Source organism: Mustela nivalis (genome assembly GCF_964662115.1).
Source record: "Mustela nivalis genome assembly, chromosome: 6".
Lineage (NCBI taxonomy): Eukaryota > Metazoa > Chordata > Mammalia > Carnivora > Mustelidae > Mustela > Mustela nivalis.
The window spans coordinates 68286562-68307740 of record NC_139025.1 but is presented as its reverse complement, the minus strand read 5'-3'; positions in this window follow the sequence as shown (position 1 = coordinate 68307740).

Genomic DNA, 21179 nt, shown 5'->3' with positions numbered 1-21179 from the left:
TCCTGGCACTCACTGATTTTTTTTAACTTTCTTTATAGATTGGCTGTTTCCAGAATATCATATATTTAGAATTACATATTATGTACCCTGAAAAGCCTGGCTTCATCCACTTAGCAATATTCACTTAAGATTCATCCACGTCTTTTCATGCCTGATATTTCACTTTTTTTTTTAATTAAAATACTTTATATTTTATTTTTAATTTTAAGAGCACGTTTTGGTTCACAACAAAATTACCGATTTTTAAATTTCTAAATGACATTCCATTGTGTGAATGTACCACAGATTGTTTATTCAGGCACCTGTTGAAGGACATCTTTGTTGATTCCAGTTTAGAGTGACTATAAATAAAGCTGCTATAAACATTTGTGTGCTGGTTTTGTCTGAACAGAAGCTTTCAGAGAAGTTGGGTAAATATCTAGAAGTATGATTGTTGGATATCCAACATGAAAAGCCAATGTTTAGCTTTGTAAGAAACTTCTAAACTGTCTTCAGAGGGTTTGTGCCAGGCTGCATTGCCACTGGCATGTATGCAAGTTCCTTCCATGCCATGTCTTTTTTTTTTTTTTTTTAAGATTTATTTATTTATTTGAGAGAGAGAGACACCACATGCAAGTATGAGTGGGGGGAGGTGCAGAGGGAGAGAGCAGACTCCCTGATGAGCAAGGAGCCTGAAATGGAGCTCAATCTCCCCACCCTTAGATCATGACCTAAGCCACATTAAAGAGTTGATGCTTAACTAACTGAGCCATCCAAGTGCCCTTTGTACTATGTTACTTCGTCTTTGTCAACATTTGGTGTTGTCCAGTTCTCGAGCCATTCTATAATGTGCATTGTTATTATTTTGTTTTGTTTAAGTAGCAGTTCCCTAATGGCAAATGATTGTGATCATCTTTTTATGCACTTAATTTGACATTTATATAATATTTCTTTCTGGAGTGTATGTTCAGAACTATTGTTCATTTTTAAATTGATGGTTGTTTCTGATGAGTTTTAAGAGTTCCTTGTATATTTTAGATATACAACCATAATCCAGTATGTTCTGCAAATATTTTCTCCCATTGTATGGTTTTCTCCCATTGTATGATTTGTCTTTCTACTCTGTCTACAGTTTCTTTCACTAAACACAAGATTTAACTTGAATAATTCCGATAATCAATGAATAGTACTTTGATGTTATACCTAAAAGTTATGCACTAAACTCTAGGTCATGTGAACTTTCTCCAACTTATAGAAATTTTATAGTTTTGCATTTTTATATTTTGATATAATTCACTTTGAGTTACTTTTTACCAATTGGGCAAGGTCTGTATCTAGGTTTTTTTTTTTTTTTTTTTTTTTTTCATAAATGTCCACTTATTCAGATTCTTTGTTAAAAAGACCAACCTTTCTCCACTGAATTGCCTTTGACATTTTGTTAAAGATCTGTTGACTATATTTTTATGAGTCTACTTTTGGTGTATCTGTTTTGTTCTCTTCTTCCATGTGTCTTTATTTATTTATTTTTTTTTAATTTTTTTTATTTTTTATAAACATATATTTTTATCCCCAAAGGTACAGGTCTGTGAATCACCAGGTTTACACACTTCACAGCACTCACCAAATCACATACCCTCCCCAATGTCCATAATCCCACCCCCTTCTCCCAAACCCCCTCCCCCCAGAAACCCTCAGTTTGTTTTGTGAGATTAAGAGTCACTTATGGTTTGTCTCCCTCCCAATCCCATCTTGTTTCATTTATTCTTCTTCTACCCACTTAAGCCTCCATGTGTCTTTAAAATTAGTTTGTCCATACCTAGAAACTAGCTTGCGGGAATTTTTATTGGAAATCTGTAAATTGTTGAATCTGTCATTAGATCTGTAGATTAAGTTAAGAATTAACATCTTCACAATATTGAGACTTCCAATCCTTGGACATGAAGTATCTCTTCATTTATATAGATCTTTGATTTCTTTAATCAGTGTTTTAGTTTTCTGCATAATTAACCTTATATTTATATTGTTAGATTTATGTCTGAGTATATAATATTTGTGTGTTATTCTATACATATAATGTATGTACTTTTAGATGTATTGAAGTTCAAATTCTAATTATTCTTTGCTGGTATATAGTAAATTGGGTTTTGAACATTAATATTGAATCTTGAGACCTTGTTAAACTTGTTTATTACTTCCAAGAAATTGTGTATTGACTTACTAGAACTTTCTATGTACATAATCATGTCTTCTGAGAATAAAGGAAGTTCCATTTTTTCTTTTAACCTGTTACCTTTTATTTATTTTTCTTATTTACTAGGTAGAACTTCTACTATATATCAAACAAATTGATAGTGAATGCAGCTTGTTTGACCTCTTTGGAGTCTTTCTATCTCAGGAGAAAGGCATCCAGTCCCTCAATATTATGTATGATGTTAGCTGTAGGTTGTATTGAATATGCTCTTTATCAGGTTGTAGAGAGTTCCCTCCATTCTTAATTTCTTGAGTTTTTAATCATAAACGTGTGCTAAATTCTGTGATGACTCTTTCTTCATCAATTGATAATATCATATCATTTTTCTACCTTAGCCTGATGTAGATTGTATTGCTTTTTTGAATGTTGAACTAGTCTTACATAGGTGGAATAAATTCCACATTGTTGTGATGTATCGTTCTTTTTATACATTGTTGGATTCAATTTCTTAATACTGTTGATAATTTTTGCATCTATATTCATTCATGAGAGATGTTGATCTGTAGTTTTCATTCTGTGCAATGTCCTTATTAGGGTTATACATAAAATGAGTTAAGAAGTGCATTCTATTTTTCTGGAAAAGATGATGGAGAATTATATAATTAATTTTATAAGTGTTAGATAAAATTTACCAATGAAACCATCTGAGTTTGATGCTTTCCTTCAGAAGGTTACTAATTATTGATAAAATGTTGTGTGTGTATATGTGCATTCACAAAGATGCACGTGTACACATGTGTGTGTATAGTTCTGTTTAGGTTACTTGATTCTCATATGAATTTTGGTATTTTTTATATTTTAAGGAATTGGTCAATTTTGTATGAATTATCAAATTTGTGGTGATACGGTTTTAGAGTTACTCTATTATCCTTTTAATGTCCATGCGATCAGTACTGCTACCTTTTTTTCTAGTAGTGGTAATTTGTCTCTTTTTTCTTGGTTAGCCTGGCTAGAGATACATTAGTTGGCTAGTGCTGCGGTGACAGAATCCCACAGACCCGGTGGCTATTAAAACAACAGAATTTATTTTCTCTCACAACTCTGGGAGCTAGAAGTCCAGGGTAAAATTATCAGCAGGATTGACTTCTGGTGAAGCCTCCTTGGTTTGCAGATGGTTGCTTCCTCGCTGTGTCTTCACTTAACCTTTCCTCTGTGCATGTGCACTCGGCATGTCTCTTCCTCTTCTTAAAAAGACACTAGCCCTGTTGGATTAGGGCCTTATCCTTATGAACCTCATTTAATTGTATTTATGTTACTAAAACCCCTATCTCTAAAAATAGTCACATTGAGAGTTAGTATTTCAACATGTGAATTTTGGAGAGCTTCCCAGGCACCCCAATCTGTGCTGATTTTTGACTGCTTAATCTATCACTTCCTTCCATAGAGATATTGAAGTCTCTTGATGTAATAGGGGATTTCTCTGATTTTCCATTTAGGACTGAACACAATTCAGTCCATAATAGAGGCTTATTAAGTTTTACTGATGTTTTCAAAAAGCCAGTTTTTGGTTTTATTTCGTTGATTTTCCCCATTGTTTTCCTCTTTTCTATTATATTGTGGTATGCTCTAGTTTTTATTATTTGTATTCTTCTGCTTGCTTGAGACTGACTGTTTTTCTTCCCGAATTTGCTGAAGTTGAAGCCTTGTCACTAATTTTAGATATTTATTCTTTTCTAACGGATGTATTTATTGATACAGATTTTTCTTTATGTGCTTTGTGTATATCTCCCAATTTTTAGAAGATATATTTTCATTTTTGTTTTCTTCAAAATACTGATTTCTCTTGAGATCTCTTATTTAACCCCTGGATCATTTAAAACTCTTTTGTGATAGGGGATTTTTCCAGCTATCTTTCTGTTATCTTTTCAGCTATCTTTCGAGCTATCTTTCTTTTCCTTTTCAATTCTGTTTGGTATAAGAATATACTTTCTATGTGTTCTATTTATTTAAATTTTTTGTGGTGTGCTTTGTTGTATATCTTAATAAAACATGAGAACTTGAGAAGAAAAGTGCATTCTGCTCTTGTGGGATGGAGTATCAGATCAAGTTGATGGTGTCAATAGATCATTTATATCTGTGCTGATTTTTTAAAAAAATATATTTATTTGAGAGAGAGAATGCACACTAACAAGGGGAAGGGGCAGGTGGAGAGGGAGAAGCCATCTTCCCACTGAGCAGGGAGCTCCACTACAATGCAAGGCTGGATCTCAGGACCCAGAATTCATGACCTGAGCCTAAGGTAGGCATTTTACTGACAGAGCTTCCCAGGCACCCCAATCTGTGCTGATTTTTGACTGCTTAATCTATCACTTCCTGCCATAGAGATATTGAAGTCTCTTGATGTAATAGTGGATTTCTCTGATTTTCCATTTAGTACTATTAGTATTTGCTTCATGTAATTTGATTCTCTTTGGTTGGTAGATGCATGTTAAAGATTGTTATGTCTTCTTGGAAAACAGATCTGTTCATCATTATGTAATGCTCCTCTTTATTCCAGATAATCTACCTTGTGAAATCAGCTTTGTCTGACATTAATACAGCTACTCTTATTTGGTTTTAGTGTTAGCATGTTATATCTGCTTCATCCCTTTTTATTCAACCTAAGTAAAATTTTATACTTAATAATGTGGGTTTCTTTCTTTCTTTTTCTTTAAAGATTATTTATTTATTTATTTGACAGAGATCACAAGTAGGCAGAGAGGCAGGCAGAGAGAGGAGGAAGCAAGCTTCCCACTGAGCAGAAAGCTCGATGCGGGGGTCGATCCCAGGACTCTGAGATCATGACCTGAGCCAAAGGCAGAGGCTTAACCCACCCACGGTTTCTTATTGACAACATATAGCTGGGTCATGATTTTTGTACTTACTCTAATAATTATGTCTTTTATGTGGTGGATTAAGGCCATGTACATTTAAAGTGATTGTTGAGGGGTGCCTGGGTAGCTCAGTTAGTTAAGTGATTGGCTCTTGATACTGGCTCAGGTCATGATTTCAGGGTCCTGGGACTGAGCTCTGTGTGGGGCTTCTTGCTTTGTGGGGAGTCTGCCTGGGGATTCTCTCTCTCTCCACCTCTGCCTCTTCCCCGGCATGCTCATGCGTTCTCTCTCTCTCTCAACCTCTGTCTCTCTTTATCTCTTATATAAATAATATAAAAAAATAAAGTGGTTATTGAAATAGCTCGGTTAATACTCACCATGTTTGTGTTTGCATTTGTTCTTTTTTCTTTTTTTCCACTTTTTGTTTTTCCTTCTCACGTTTTACTGAGAATTTTTAAGCTTAAACCTATCTACTTACCTAGTGTATTAATTAGACTTATTTCACTAATTTTGGGTGGAAACTGAGTACTGGATTTCCCAGTATACATTTCTAAGGCCACCTTCAAATAACACTATACCACTTGATGGTAGTGTAGCTGCCTTATAACACATATTTCCAGTTTCTTCCACTGTCTCATCTGACATTGAGTTAGTCACATCACTTATCCACAGCTACAATCACCAAATAAATTGATATTATTATTACTTTAAACAGTTATCTTTTAGATCAAATAAGGATCAAACATTATTTTACCTTCTTTTCCTCTATTTATGTTGTTCTTTTCTTTATATAGATCCAAGTTTCTAACCTATATCATTGCCTTCTGACTCAGAAACTTTTAAAAATTCTCCTTTCAGGCTGCTGGTAATGAATTCTTTTGCTTGTCTAAGAATATAGTTCTTCATTTTTGAAGGATAATTTTACTGTGTATAGAATTCTAGGTTAGTGAGTTTTTGTCTTTCGGTACTAGATTTACCTTCCTGTATTCTTGCATGCATGATTCCTAACAAGAAGTCTGCTGTAATTCTTACTCCTTTTTTTCTCCATGTACAAGATTTCTTTTTTCCTCCGCATACTAGTTTTCCTTTTTTTCTTTAAATTTTTTAAAGTTTTCTTTTGTTATTTTTCTCCATTGGAATATGTTATGCCTCTTTTTTTTTTTTTTTTGACTTTGTTTGGTTTTATTTGATATTTTATTTGGTATTTTATCAGTCTTCTCTGATCCTTGTGGGTCCCTGGCTTGAAGTCTGTCAATTTGGGGAAGTTTTTACTTGCTATTTTTTTTTTTAAAGATTTTATTTTTATTTATTTGACAGACAGAGATCACAAGTAGGCAGAGAGGCAGGCAGAGAGAGAGAGAGAGGAGGAAGCAGGCTCCCCGTTGAGCAGAGAGCCCGATGCGGGACTCGATCCCAGGACCCTGAGATCATGACCTGAGCCGAAGGCAGCGGCTTAACCCACTGAGCCACCCAGGCGTCCCTTACTTGCTATTTTTAATATTCCTTCCCCACTTCCTTTTTCATGTCCTTCTGCTATTCCAGCTACGTGTATATTACACCTTTTGAAATCGTTCCACAGTCCTTGGATGTTCTGACTCATCCCCCACTCCTATTTTCTCCTTGGTTTAGGAAGCTTCTAGTGATCTATCCTCCAAGTCATTGGATCTTTCTTTGGCTTTGTCCAGTCTACTTGTTAGTTCCTCAGACGCTATCTTCATTATTGTGTGTGTGCTTTTTAATCTCCAGCATTTCCTTTTGATAATTCCTTGGAGTTTCTATCTCTTAGTTTATATTACCTGTCTGTTCTTTTATGTTGTCTATTTTTAATATTATTGTTTTTAACATGTTAATCATATTTATTTAAATTCCATACCTGCTCATTTCAATGTCCATGTCATCTGAGTGTAGTTACAATACTTGCTTTGTATCTTTAAACTGTTTTTTTCCTGGGGCACCTGGGTGGCTCAGTGAGTTAAAGCCTCTGCCTTCGGCTCAGGTCATGATCCCAGGGTCCTGGGATTGGGCCCTGCATCGGGCTCTCTGCTCAGTGGGGAGCCTGCTTCCCCCTCTCTCTCTCTGTCTGCCTCTCCACCTACTTGTGATCTCTGTCTGTCAAATAAATAAATTTAAAAAATATTTTAAAAAAATAAACTGTTTTTTCCCATTGTTTTTTTTTTTCAATCATTCTTCTTAATTATTTATTGAAAGCCAGACATACCGTATCAGATAAGAGAAACTGAAACAAATAGGACTCTTATGTGAAATTACATGCCAATCTGGTTAGGAATGGGGCTATGTTTGATGTTTCTGTAGCTACAGAGGGCAGAGGACTTTAAATACTTGTAATATCTGTATTTTTGTCTATCCTCGTAACATTTTGCTTCCATGAGCACTCTTCATCAAAGTCAATCTGTGTCTTAAATTTCTCTCTCTGTTACAGTCTATTGTTAGAATGACAAAACCCTATTGTTGTGGTAGTAATGTTTGTGAAAGATAAATAAACTTTGGATTAAAGCTCAGTGTTTCAGTGGGCCTGGGTCTTGGGGCTTGTCGTAAACAATGGTTTTTCTAGTGGTTTAGTTCCTTTTTCCTACTGATTGCCACTCTCTCTCTCCTGGCTTCACTATTCCCAATCTGTTTGAAGTCTTAACCTCAGTTGACTATGCTTCTTCTTTCTTTAGGTAAAAGGAAAACTTTGGTCAACTATTTTTCCTAGTTCTGGTAAGGCTCTAGTAAAGTATTTTACTCTGGATAGTAGGCATTTCTTGAGAGGGCCCTGGACCTATTTCTTAATGGTCTTCCTTCCTTTCTCCTTTCAGGGCAACAGTACAATCTTTCTCAATCCTAACTCTTTGAAGTTGGTGGGAGATAGTACCCATAGGTATATGGCTGTACTTCTATGATCATAGTCTCCAGGAATTTCTCATTCTCATCCGGGTTCATAGACTGCTTCTAGAAATTCCTTGAAATTATAATTTGTGTTCCTACCAGTGATTTTCTGCTGCAGTGGTTTCTGCTCTAGGGAAGCAAATTTGCATATTTCTTTTACTATAGCTCTCCAAACCTACCTACCTCTTCAGATTATTGGAGTGGCAGTTATCCCTGAGATTTTAATTCTCTGATGGGTACAAGAAAATCCCTGATTTTCAGTTTGTCCAGTTTTTCTTGTTCTAAAGATAGGAGTGACAACTTCTAAGCTCTTTACATGTTGAAGCCTAAACTGAAAGTCCTCCGTTCTTGTATTTCTGTATTTGAATGAATTATTTTCCCAAGAGGGGAGGAGAATAAACTAGAAGCATTTAAGTTGCTTAATACTTGTTCTACTCTCCTTTGAGTTCAGCTTTGCAAATGAAAATATTTAATACCTCTCTATAATAGTAGACCAGATAGTCTCAACATGTGAACTACTTACTTGTGATAGATGCTGATGTTTGCTAGTGAAATGTGAGGAAGAGAAGAAAGTGGCTTCACCTGCTCTCTATGAACAAGACAGCAAGTAGAGCTCCTATTCATAGTGTCAAAGCAGAGTTGGGAACAAAAGAAAGTGAATGTCTGCTCCAATCTCTTGAGATTGGAAGTAGACAAGTGAGGGTGGCTGCTGTGTTTGTGGGGAGGACTCAATCTGAAAGCCCAAGAAACAACCCTGAATTTAAGTTGGAAATTAAGGTTGCTAATTTCTAGGTTTGGGGTAGCAAAATAATGCATAAACCGAATTATTTTGATTGCTTAGATTGTTGTATCTGTTACCATGAGGCACAGACATAATTGGGATCAATATGATGATTACTTCTGGAATTTTCACACTTTGAATTTGGAAAGGACTCCAAACCTGTCATAAGTGTGGCAGCTTGGAGCAGACTATATAGAGATATTTCCCTATTGCTAGTTCATTCTTTATCTCCTCAGGTCGCTTCTGAATTAACCAGTGAGTGTGTTAAGTAGTTGCTAGTACTCTGGTAGCTTTCCAATTCAAATCCCTGAGCTTCTGCTTATCCACCCATCTGGGAGATTTCTCTAGTGCCAGAGGACTTGGATCAGCTCATTTTTTTGACATCACAGAAATGCCAGGTATTTGCCAGTTATTGAATGCCCCAGCCATAATCTTGAACTAGTGAATTTGGGAGTCAGTGGAAAAGTGAAAAATAAACTAGCCACCTTTTTGCTTTGTAGGAAAATTATTGGACCTGCCCTACAAAGCTTCTCTAAATGTTTCCAGCAGGGTTCTATCTCAGTGACACACACTGGCAACTTGATTATTATTATAAATTTCAGTATCCTTCCATGCTCTCTTCCTCACTTTCCTTACTTACTCACTATGCCGCTAGGGGTAGCCACCTAGATCAATTAAATATTCATTCTTGAAGGAACTTAAAATTATGTATTCTTTTCCTGACAGAAAGAACTCAGTGGCTGCTGCACATTCCTCAACTTTTAGAAACACACATCTGTGACATAGAGGTGATAAATGTAATACTAGCAGATTGTACCTTGGGTGTTTTTTTTTTTTTTTTTTAAGATTTTATCTATTTTTTTGACAGACACAGGGAGAGAGGGAACAGAAGCAGGGAGAGTGGGAGAGGGAGAAGCAGGCTCCCTGCTTAACAGGGAGCCTGAAGCAGGGCTCTATCCCAGGACCCTGGGATCATGACCTGAGCAGAAGGCAGACGCTTCACAACTGAGCCACCCAGGCGCCCGATGAACCCCACGCACCTTGGCTTTTTATCTATATTTTCCAGCTCTAAGAATTTCAAGAAGGAAACTTACATGACACAATAAAGCTTAGCTTACCAGTGTCTTTAGCATCACCTATGGGCAATGCAAAAAGAAAACCATGTATACTTGAATTAGATGAGCCTCTGGAAGTTCTAAGTAGATATGATAGTCTCTGCTGTACATAACAAAATTTTCACTGGAGAGAGCTATTACATGGCCATTTCTTTCCAGCTAATTTATTCTATATATATTTTTAAAATCAAGAATATGATTCGGAGGGGAACTAGACTATGTATCTTAAGGTTTTCCTCATTTTACTCTAGGAAGAAGGCTGTACAGAGAGATGCGGAAATCCCAGAATTGTTAGTCTAGTTGGGGTAGAGAGGTCATGGGGAACCAGAAGTCTCAGCAGAGACATCTAGCCAGGAGACATGTGGGAGCAAATGTGAATTACGGAATGGAATGGTAGGTCAGTATGACAACTCCGTGGACAAAAGAACACAGAAGAGGTTTCCAGCAGTTTTTCCCACTAGGAAATAGCAGAAATAGTAAACTTACTGAGGACTTAGAGGAAGCTCCCCATTTTTCTCCAAAAACCCCTAAGCAGGACATTTTAAGAATAAAATCAATAAAGGGCTACATAATTATTCTAAGTTCCTGGATCATAAAATCAACCTTTTTTCCCCATTACATATAGATCTGTCCATTAACTAAGTCATATGGAGTACCAGGATTTATTACATTCATTTCACAGAGGGGTGTGTGTGTGTGTATGTGTGTGTGTGTGTGTGTATTCATGCGTTCACACATGCACAGATACACATACACAATAACAAGTGTGGACAGATGTGGTTATTTATGGAAATAGACTCCAGGTAGTTTTATATAATTTCATGTAGTTTTTTCTAGTTGTCTTGCAAAGATAAAACATATATTATGGGTGAAAAATTCTCTTTTATAAATAGAAAAAAGCATTTTGGAAATGTCTTGATTGGGTCTGCAATGATTCCACCAACACATTCCTATTCTCTTTTTTGTTATTATAGTAAAATATATAAAACTAAATTTTCACTTTAACCATTTTTAAAAAAATATTTTATTTATTTATTTGACAGACAGAGATCACAAGTGGGCAGAGGCAGGCAGAGAGAAAGAGGGAGAAGCAGGCTCCCCACTGAGCAGAGAGCCTGATGTGGGGCTCGATCCCAGGACCCTGAGATCACGACCTGAGCTGAAGGCAGAGGCTTTAACCCACTGAGCCACCCAGGCGCCCCCACTTTAACCATTTTTAAGTGTATAATTCAGTGGTATTAGAATCACACTATTGTGCAACTGTCATCAGTATCCATTTTCAAAAATTTTTAATTACCCCCAAACAGAAATTTGTTACCTGTTAGGTTAAAAATTTTCTATTCCTCCTCTTCCTTCTCTCCTTAGCTCCCCCAGTCATTTTCCCTCTCTATAGATTTTCTTACTCCAGATATTTCATATATGCGGCATGATACATTTATCCTTTTGTGACTGGATCATTTCATTTAACATATTCTTTTCAAGGTTAGTGTATGTTATAGTTTGTATCAGAACTTTATTCCTTTTTTTTTATAGCTGAATAATATTCCATGGTGTTTATATGCCACATTTTGTTTATTCATCTGTTGATGCATAATTCTGTTGCTTCTACTTTTGTCTAGTGTGAAAAATGCTACATGACCATTGGAATACACATAACTCTTTGAATCTCTATTTTCAGTTCATTCCTATATACCTAGGAGTAGAATTCTGGGTCATATTTAGCTTTCTGAGGGACTGCCATGCTGTTTTCCACAGCAGCTGCACCATTTTACACCCCCCATCAGCAATGTATGAGCATTCCAACTTCTCCACAACCTCACCAACTCTTGCTATTTTTTGCTTTATGTATATCATAGACATCCAAGGTAGGTGCACACTGATACTTCATTGTGGGTTTTGTTTGCATTTCCCTAATGAGTAAGGATATTTAATAGCTTTCATGTGTTTATTGGCTATTTCGATATTTTCTTAGGGTAAATATATACTGATGTCCTTTACCCATTTTAATTGAGTTATTTGTGTTGTTGAGTTATAGCTCCCTATATATCCTAGATAATAAGCCCTATCAGATACAGGATTTGTAGGTATTTTCTCCGACCTTATAGATTTTTTTCACTTTTTGTGTAACGCCTTTTAATGCAAAAGAGATTTTAATTTTGATGAAGTTCAATTTATTTTTCTTTTTTTGTTCGTGCTTTTGGTGTCATATCTAATATTCTATTGCCAAGTTAGAGTTATCTGTATTTTCCTTCTAAGAGCCTTATCATTTTAGTTCTTTTATTTGAGTCATTGATCCATTTTTAATGGTTAATGGTGAAAAGTAGGGTTCCAACTTTATTCTTTTGCATGCAGAAATTCAGTTGCCCAACATCCTGTGTAGAAGAGATGTTCTTTCCCTATTCCGTGGATTAGGCACCATTGTCAAAAATAGCCATAAATGCATGAGTTTATTTCTGGACTCATAGTTCTATCCTTTGGTCTATGTATCTACCCTTATGCCAGTGCCATACTGTCTTGATTACTGTGACATTGTAGTTTTGAAATCAGAAAGTGTGAGTACTCCAACTTTGTTCTTTATCAAGACTGTTTTGTCCATTTGGGGCCCCTTTGGATTCCATATGAATTTGATGGTTATTCTCCATTTTGTGAAAAAGGCTGTTGGAACTTTGATAGGAAGTGCATTGGAACTATGATTGCTTTAAGTGTATTGACATTTTAAAAATATTAAGTATTCTTGACCATGAAAATACAGTGTCTTTTCTTTAAATGTTCTTTAGTTTCTTTTAGCAATATTTTACAGTTTCTGGTGTATAAGTCTTTCACCTCCTTGGTTAAATTTAATCCTAGGTATTGTATACTTTAAATGCTATTGTAAACAGAATTGCTTTCTTAATTTACTTTTTTGGGTTATTCATTACATGTGTACAAAACCACAGCTAATGTTTGTTTGTTGATTTTGTACACTGAAGTTTTGCTGATTTTGTTTTTTTTTTAAGCTCTGGTAGATTTTTGTGGATTCTTCGGTTTTCTAAAACTGGAATCCTATCATCAGAGAATCAAAATAATTTTATCCTTCCCTTTTCAATATGGATGCTTTTTACTAAGTTCACTTGCCTAATTGCTCTGGCTAAAACAGCAAGTATTATGTTGAACAAAAATTGTAAAAGTTGGCATTCTTTTTCCTAATGTTAATGAAATTTTTAGTCTTTCGCCATTGAACATATTAGCTGTGGGGTTTTTAAAAGTGTCTTAAATCATATTGAGGAAAGTTCCTTCTATTTCTGAACATTCCTATTGAGTTCTTATAAAGAATACTGTATTTATTGATAAAAGCCACGATTTCAGTCACTTAAGCTCTAATGTGTGAAACATGTTATTTAACAGCATTAAGATAACCTGTGGTTTAGTTCCTCATTTCCATGAATGTTAAGGAAGAGATAAAATACATGTGTGCACAGATTATTCAGTTGCCTTCCAGATTCCAAAAATACCAAAGAGGTAGTCCAGATTATTTTGGATGTCTCCTTCAGTCCTTCTGTAAAAATAAAAACAGACTACAGCTTTTGGATCTGACGTCTTAGAAGACTGTTCGAACTACACTATAGTAAGCCATGTATATATTTAGGCCTCTCTCCATATTCTTTCATCTCTCAAGATTTCCTTTAAATTTTCCATCTTTTTATCAGACTGCCTTGTGAACTACCTCATTCCCTAAATGAAGTTTGCTTGTCTTACCTGTATGAAATTGGTTATTTCTTCATCTGTATTTTAAAACTATGCATCTTATTTGTACTCCTAGCATGGTGTTTGTCATGTTTTACCTATTTTATCTCTACCTGTACATAACTGCCTCAATAGTGGGATGGTAGGCAACTTTTCATTTTCTATCCATCATCCATGTGTTTGCCTTTAGTCTGGAAATGTACCTGTTCTCCTAATTCAGCTTTTCAGTGTCCATAGAATTGATTCCCAGTCTCAATCAGCATAACTCAACCCTCTAATCAACATAAGTTATTGAAGGATTGGCATATGCTCCAGCCTTAAGCAAATTACTGTATCCCATTACCTAACCAATTTGACTGTTCAAGGTGGTGGTCAGCAAACTTTTTGTAAAAAGAACCACATAAATATTTTAGGCTTTGCAGACTATAGTGTTCTCCATTGCATATCCTTCTTGCTTTTTTTTTTTTTTATAATCAGTTAAAAAACATTCTGAATTTCTCCTATTAAAACACATCACTTGCTGGATTTTATCTAAGGGCTGTAGTTTGGTGATCTCTGTAAGGAAATATGACCTAAACCATTGTGAGCAGAGTCAGGACTTTTACTAGCAGTGCTGGCTTAAAAACCCTTTCTTCTGCCAGGAAAAGGGAATGTTTATCCCCAAAACTACTGGAAGCTGTCTTGAAATTATGAAGGACTCAAACTATAAATATATTTAATATTAAGATTTCAAAGAAGCAAGAGAAATAAAATTGATCCATGTTGAGCTATAGAGTCAACTCTCTGCATCAATTATTTCAAACTTTACAATTTAATTTAAGCCAATAATTTCCACTTTTTAAGAATTATATTTTTAGTTTTATTTTTAATAAAAATTATTTTAACTGATAAGATGTATTAATCTTTATGATCCTGACACATAGGACAGGAAACATTCAGTGAATGTTTATTGTATATTTATGAGAAAAGCCGCATACTTATTCATTAGTTCCTTTAGCAATGAATGTTGTAAACCTTTTTATATATATGTGTCTTAGGGATTGTGGTGAACAGATTTTACTCAATGAGCTTCGAAACTATGGTCATGCTCCATGCTGTGCTAAGAGAATTGAAGATAAAAGTAAATGAAGTCAGAGTCTATATTCAGATGGTAGTGAGAACATATTCAAATGTCAAGTCCATAGAGACTGAAGCATGATCAAAATCAGGTTCAGATTATTTTCTGTCAGATTTGGGAATATAGGAATTAGATGGTCATAAAATGAGGGCAATACAGCAAGAAATATTTTCTTGTAGTTTGAAACAGTTCCTTAAAACTTTTTCATATAGGCCCCTGAAGGTGATTGTTTTAAAGATTTTTGAAGATTTTTCTTGTATTTTAAGCTCTATTGCTGTGGATTCTTGCATTTCTTTTCTAGAGAGTGTGAGGTCAAATCACTTCAGGTTTTGATGTATTGATTTTGGCTACTCAGCTCGCCAATACTCTTCATTTTATTTATTTAAAGATTTTAAATTATTTTAAAGATCTTAAATTATTTTTCAGGCAGAACGCATGCACATGCACAAGCAGAGGGAGGGAGAGAGGGAGAAGCAGACCCCCCCCTGCCCCCCCGAGCAAGGAGTCCAATGTGGGACTCAATCTTAGGACCCTGGGATCATGATCTGAGCCAAAGGCAGATACAGAACGACCCAGGCATCCCTACTCTTAGTTTATTTTGAAGAATGTGCGTTGCCTTTAAAAGATGGTTATTTGTTCTAATTTAATGGTTTTATGAATCTGTAGTTCAGAGGCTCAGATATATGTAGAATCAGGTGGTTCAGGAAAAAGAAATATCAGATTATGTTCCTATCCTTCAGTCTTCACAAACTTTCTTCCTAATCCTGAAAAAAATACAAAGATTCATTGCATATGGGATCATAAAAATCCTCATTGTAACCCAAAAAAGGGAAAACAAACTTTCTTTGCTGTTAGCAGTAATAGTGGAAATAACAAAAGAAGAAAGAATAAGACAATAGAAAAAAAAATTACTCTGCATACTTGAAATAAGGAAGAGGACTTCTTTTGAAGGAAAAGTTAGAATTTCAAGGAGCATTTCACAAGTAGGAGTAGATTACATTATTTTAAGAACTTTACATTTAATAGAATATGATACTTAAAGAATATATGGGGTGCCTATGTGGCTTGGTTAAGTGGCTGACTCTTGGTGTCAGGTCAGGTCATGATCTCAGAGTTGTGGGATTGAGCCCTGCCTCAGACTTCTTAGTCAGCATGGAGTTTGCTTGGGATTCTCTGTCTCCCCCTCTTACACTGCCCCATCCACTGCTTGGGCGTGCGTTCTCTCTCTCTCTCTAATAAATAAGTAAATAAAATCTTTCATAAACATAAAGAATATTTAAAGCAATTTTTGAAATCAATTTATAACGGAACATTTTCAAAGGTCAACTAATAAAAATAAAAAAATAGAACGTGACTATATCTCTGTCATAATAAGTATATTTAAAAAGGTCAATTCTCTCATCATATAAACAGATGAAAATTTAGATATGTACTATAATGCTGTTATTTTAAATGCAGTTGAAAATCAGTACAGATTATTTCTTTTAAAGATTTTTATTTATTTATTTGATGGAGGAAAGAGCAGGGGGTGAGAGGGAGAGGATCTCAAGCAGACCCTCTGCTGAGCGTGGAGTCCAATAGGTTGCTCAATCTCACAACCCTGAGATTATGACCTGAGCCAAAATCAAGAGTCCAGCACCCAACCAACAGATCCACCTAGGTGTTCCTACAGTACAGATTATTATGCTGGATTTTTCCTTCCTTCTCTATTTTCCTTCACAATTCTTTATTTTCAAACCTGGATTATCTAGATAATTTTCTCAGGTCGTTGCTACATGATTCATCTACAGGATAACAATCTATCTCAAGTACAAAATATGGCATGTTTATTGAAGAGCACTGCCATGTTTTTATTTAAAACACAAATGAATAGTTCTATGGATACAGGAAGGGTTAATGGCCTGAGGCTGTCTTTCTAACTTGGAGTGTACTATGGTATTCTACATACAATAGGTGCTTAATTAATGACTCTAGAATGGCTTTCCATTGTGATTAAATTAAGAAGCTTAGGTAACTGAGATTGGGAATTTTGAAAGAATCTCTAAAATATTTGTAGCAAAACCCTTATCTATACGTCATACTCCTGCATTAATATACATGTTACATGTCATAAAATTGAAATTTATTTTGCTGAATACTTAAATGGCATTCATATAATTTCTAATGAAAAAGAGAAATAGGATTCATAGAAAGAAAAGAGATAACCTCATTGAGGGCTGTAAGGTCACCTATGAATTTGTTATTGGTAGAAAGACTATTAGAGCTTTGGAGTTTTTCATCACTTTGACCAACATGTCTGTGGAATAGAGCATTCTGATACTGCATTTGTTAAGGGACATTGGGAAAAGATTTCATTTTACTATGCCAGTTATCAGCACTGCCTTGTCATTTTCATCTGCTACACATTTTCTTTGCCCGTCTTCAAAATCTCACTTTAGTATTATCGCCTTGGCCTGTTGACATAGGCCACTGGTCTAGCAGAAAGCATACTATCAATCTAAACACACAATAACAAAGAACAGATTACAAAAGAGAAAGATAGTTGTTATAGCCTTTTTCCTGAATTTCATTCCCACAGGCTCTGGACTCAAAAGATTCCCCTGGCCCATCAGCTGAACCCATGTTGTAGAGTAATACCTTATCAGTGTTATAATCTAATCTATAGATGAAAATATTTCCTCTTCGGAGACCTGATATATTCTGACTTTATTCCTAATCTTTTTCTCCTGCTTATCCTTTATCACAGAAGGAAGAATTTGTCAAACTCATTAATTCTCTTCCACTTGTGTGCAATAATGTTATCAGCAGGTATGCTTGTGAAATTTTAAATGTTGATTTGTTCCTTTTGGGAGACAGGCCACACAATGTCATTAGAAGCTTTAAATGCTTTCATATAAATACTCTTCTGTATATTTGTGCATAAATTAGACTGACTTACTAAAAGCAGAGTTTAATCACCAATGGGTGGAACTTCCTAGCATGGTAAAATAAATTTGCTGTAAAGGTTTATTGTCAGTTATTCCAAATATAACTTAATTTTATATTCTAATTGGCTAAATACAAAATAATACTTCATTAATCCCATTTGAAAAAATACTATTATAAGATATTCCATTTCTCTTTGTTTCTGGTTTTTATTTTCTCTACCTCACCCCCTTACTGTGTTGGTGAGTTTATACCTGCTTTCCTCTAGTGAAAAAAAAAATTAAAGATGTCATCCTTAATAGTCATCCAAAATCCACTTGTCACTCTTATCTGCTACTTCTGAATGAATATAAAAGAAAAATGCCTGGTAATTGTATAAGGCAATGGCACACTTGCTTTCGCCTTACTGTTTTTCCTTAGCTCCTGATTCTTATAAGGTAGTTTATCTGCTTTAGGCTCTTCAGTTTGTGGGAAATGTTCAGACTCTAGCCCCAGTAGCTAATAGGATTTGTCACTGTTTGAATTTAGTTCAGAATGTTCTGACATTGGGCCTTGGTCTCATGCATAAACTGGAAAAAATGATAAAATTGATGGCATATTGCATATTCCTTTCCTTTTATTTCACGAGTATATTAGGTTTTCCATTATGATGTTTGGTATGCTAGTGGTTTCTAAGTGAAAATCTCCCATTCATGTCCCCTACTAAAAGGGTACACCCCATGTGGGTGTTTTGCTCCAGCCACAGTTTATTAGATTAGCCCTGGTTTCTTGCTATAGGGATAGCAGACTTACAGGTAGGAGAAGGAACTGATGGTACCTGGAGAAACAAAGAGAACAACCGTGACTTCAATCAGTTCATACCTCTCTGTGAAATCTGAAGTGAAAAACATGTAGAAAATAAGACAGTTAGAAATGATATCTACAGATGAAGCATTCCTTAAAAAGACATGGCAAAAGGAGAAAAGAAGAAAAAAAAAAGATAGAGTAAGAATAACAGATGATATCTGGATGCTTGTCTTCAGAAATCAGACCAAAGGCCCCAGATGAAGTATATACTCAGGGATCACCTGTTTCCCACCAGTTTCCCAGGCTTAAAGAGCCTGAGGTCTAGTGATAATACAATATTATTAGTGAGGGATGACCCAGAAACGACACCAGAAGGGATAAAATATGTTCACAGAGGAAATGCAATGTCAGCATCAATGTCAGTTGTGGTCCAGCATAGATATCAGCTTGTAAAATATAGACAGTAAGACACCAGAGAGAGCTGCTGCTTAACCCTTCATGTCTGATACATATTTCCCTTGGTTCCTTAATTGAATCCCAGTTTCTTGAACTACAAAGACCCTCATTTAAATATAAACACCACGCATTTTTTTTTTTAGGCAACAACATATTAAAATGATAAAATAAGTGTTAAAAAATGTGCTTTTAGACTGTGTGCCTCAGCATCATGTGACATGTTTATTAAAAGTAGAGATTCCTGAGCTTCCCTCAAACCTGAAAAACCTAAAGACTTAGAATCTCCAAAGGAATCTTCATTTTTTAACAATTTATACAGGGTGATTTTTTAATGTATTTATTTTTGGTATATTGAAACACCTGTTTATTATCTTACAAGTTCTGTGGGTTTGAAGGCTGGGCACAGAATAACTGGGTTATCTGCTCAAACTGAAATCAAGGTGTATTCCCATCTGGAGTTCGGGTTCTCTTGCACACTTACGACTCTGATTATTCGCAGAATTTAGCTTTTTGTGGTTGTGGACCGAACCTCGTTTTCTTGATGACTATTGGCAGTGGTCGCTTTTGTCCCCTAAAGCCACTCTCAGGTCCAAGCTACATGATCTACTTTGTAAGCAGTTCAGAACACGGCTGTTTGTTTTCAGCCAGGCGAATAAAACAGGCTGTCTGCCATTGCTTCTTGTCTCCTTTCAGAGATTAGGTCAGGTCCATCCAAAGATAATCTCTTTTTTGATTTGTTTTGTTAGATATTGGCCTTTTTTTTTTTAAAGGATTTTTTAAAAGATTTTATTTTATTTATTTGACAGACAGAGATCGCAAGTAGGCAGAGATGCAGGCAGAGAGAAAGGGGGAAGCAGGCTCCCTGCTGAGCAGAGAGCCCGATGCGGGGCTTGATCCCAGGACCCTGAGATCATGACCTGAGCTGAAGATAGAGGCTTAACCCACTGAGCCACCCAGGCGCCCCAGATGTTGGCCTTTTGACTCCACACATTTATTCAGCCATGTATTTAAAGACTGGCCTCAGTGATTGCAATGGAAGAAAAGCTGGGATGTGAAGACTTTCCTGGTGGGCTGTCCGGGAAGGAGCTGGAAGACTCAGAGAGATGGAAATACTGGAATATATCCACTGCAAGTTATTTAGATGCCTCCTAACCAAACTACCCTCTGCCTTGAGAGAAAGATCAGAGTAAACTCCTTTCACTAAGTTGGAGAAATAGAAGGACCAAGAAATTCTTTCTGGTGGCATTCTTCTGGGCAAGAGGTATCTGTGGCAGGGTCTATAAATTCTTTCTACTAAAATGTGGGAACACATTCTGATCCCAGAATAATAGAGGCCAAGTGGTGATGATTTACTCTCAGAACCAAAGATAAACTTATCAGCAATGGGGTATTAATCAGTGTTTTGACCTAAAGTGGTGGTTCTCAACTGGAGATTTTTGCCCTCTGGGAACATTTGGCAATATCTGGAGACGTTTTGGTTATCACAGTTGGGGAGTGATGGATGCTACTGGGATCTACCAAATAGAGGCCAGTGGTATTGGCAAATATCTTATAATGCACTGGAGAGCCCACCTCAGCAAAGAGTGATTTGGTCCTGTATTTCAGTCGGCTAAAGGCTGAGGCTGAGAAACTCTGACGTTAAAGAATCTATAACAACTATTTGATCCAAAGGTTGACAGAAAAGAAAAAGAAAAAAAAGAAAAAAGAAAAAAGTAGATGGGCAAAACACTAAAGTAATTTAATGCACATAAGCAGAAAACTTCTAGATTTGATGGACAGACATTTAACTAAGTTGCCGGACTGGTGATTCATGGTGTTTAACTCAGCTTCTAAACCTAAACTATTTACAGATCCAAACACAAGGAAAGCTTGTCTTTTTAAGGAAAGGATTTTCAATGCACATACAGTTGTAATCCTGACTCTTCACCCAGCTTTCCCCCAAAAGATATGCAACTCTTATCAGTTTAGGGCAAACAGCCAGATCTTTGGGCAGGTATTAAATACTGACTCTGCATGAATGGGAATCTTTAGAGAAGCAAAACACCACCTTGGTCGACCAATCAGGGGCTTATAGAAGTCAGGGAAGATATGTATAGTCTTTTTTTTTTTTTAAAGATTTTATTTATTTATTTGACACAGAGAGAGAGATCACAAGTAGGCAGAGAGTCAGGCAGAGAAAGAGGGGGAAGCAGGCTCCCCACTGAGCAGAGAGCCCAATGCGGGGCTTGATCCCAGGACACTGAGATCATGACCTGAGTCGAAGGCAGCGGCTTAATCCACTGAGCCACCCAGGTGCCCCAAGATATATATAGTCTTGATCTCATATTGGGTTCAGTAGGACCAT